The sequence below is a fragment of the Lottia gigantea genome (genome assembly GCF_000327385.1).
Source record: "Lottia gigantea unplaced genomic scaffold LOTGIsca_4, whole genome shotgun sequence".
NCBI classification, from domain to species: domain Eukaryota; kingdom Metazoa; phylum Mollusca; class Gastropoda; family Lottiidae; genus Lottia; species Lottia gigantea.
In genome coordinates, this window is record NW_008709379.1 from 5764964 (window position 1) to 5766903 (window position 1940).

Below are 1940 nucleotides of genomic sequence, written 5' to 3' on the forward strand. Positions count from 1 at the left end.
CAATTCGGCTCCAATGTTTTTTGCGCAATCGATTGCAGAATACATTCACATCAAATTTGAGCATATCAACATTTACCCTGAGGCCCCATTTTGAGTTTTACAAAAGTGTGTTTTTTCAATATGGCGGCCAAAGTATCACTTCCGGTCTGGATTTTATTTTCTTCGTTTTTTTGTATTAGCATTTACTTACGATCAGCATAAATTTCGTTGACCTATTTCAATTACACCGGAAGTTATTCGACCGGAAATGGATTGTACTTTCAATTGATTCCCCGTTTAAAACCGGAAGTAAAATTAAATATTTGACAACTACATATTATTTGCTTTGGTGATGTCCCTTTGCATATTAAATTTCAGATCAATCGATGCAAAAGCAAAAAAGTTGCAAAAAAATTGAAAAATTTGATCGAAAAAAGTGAGCGACGAATTTTCGAATTTCGTAATTTTTCAAGTGCTATCAGGTCAGAAATTACAGGTAGATTTTAAAAATGAAAACCCGAAGAAAATTGATGCAAAAATACGCCTTCTAGAGCCGATTTTCGACTTTTTGCACATGTTGAACTGTGGCACTTCCGGTTTTGCAAAAATGTTCCAATTTATATTTATGCACATCGTCGCCTATATAGAAGGTGTATGAAATTTGAAACGTACCTACAACTACTGCAGTCTAAGCTCAGGAAGGTGTGGACGAAACGAAAAAAAAAAAAAAAAAAAAAAAAAAAAAAGAATTGACATTTCGATAACAAACTGGGACTTTGCTAAAAGCAAAGTCCCACAACTAGAGCCACTCGTGGCACAGAGTGGGACTTTGCAAATGTAGCAAAATGCAAAAGACCCCGAAAAAATCAACCTTCCACGATTATTAGATCAAGCGCAAGAACGGTCTAAAGTTGAGAAATTTTCATTTTTTAGAAGATTCTAATACCGGAAGTAGACGTCAGACCTCACAAATGAAAGTATCAGCAGATAGCCAAGGTCAATAACCTTTGATCTTGTAAAAGAGAAGGTCTAAAAAGGTCAAGATCAAGAGATATACGTCATCAAAATTTCTAATTGCACACGACTATAAAACCGGAAGTTGACATAGGACAGCAAATATGAAAGTACAAATAGATAGCCAATGCCAATGACGTTTGATCCTACAAAGGTCAAGGTCAACAAAGGTCAAGGTCAAAATTTTCAATTTCCAAAACCTGTTCCTTTTTTTGAACTAAGAAGCGGAAACAACCCAAATTCTAAGACAAAGTGGCTCACAATATGAGGTAATTGTATGCAAAGTTCCATTTTGAACAAATGTATACTTTGCGAGTTATCCCCCTGGCCAAAAATGTCAATAATGAGTAATCAAACCCGGAAGTGCCACGCCCAACTCAATTTTTTTTGAATAAGTTAATCAATATTCAAAATGTTACGTTATGTTCCAAATGTCAAGTTCCTACATAATAGAGGTCAAAAGATATAGGTCAACAAAAGTCAACAAAGGTCAAAATCGAAAAATGAAAATATCCAAATGTTAAAACCCGTTCCTTTTTTGAAACTATAAAGCTGAAACAACTGAGCTGTTAATACATACTGGACAAAAGGATGAGGTAATTGTGTGCAAAGTCTCTTTTTGAACAAACGCATCCTATGCGAGTTATGCCCCAGCCCCAAAATGTAAACAATTAGTAATTCAACCCGGATGTGCCACGCCCACATAAGTTTTTTTGTCATAGGTGAATTCATATTCAAAGTGTCTAGTTATATTCCAAATATCAAGGTTCTACATCAAATAGATCATAAGATATACATACACCAAGCTCAAAAAGACGCAAATATTGTAAAAAAAAACCTCAAATTTGAAAAATCACGAATTTCAATTTTGCTTTAAAAGAACGATTGTTATATATCTATGTAAAGGGCATGAGAAGCACATTAGAAACCGAAAAAATAACCCTAGA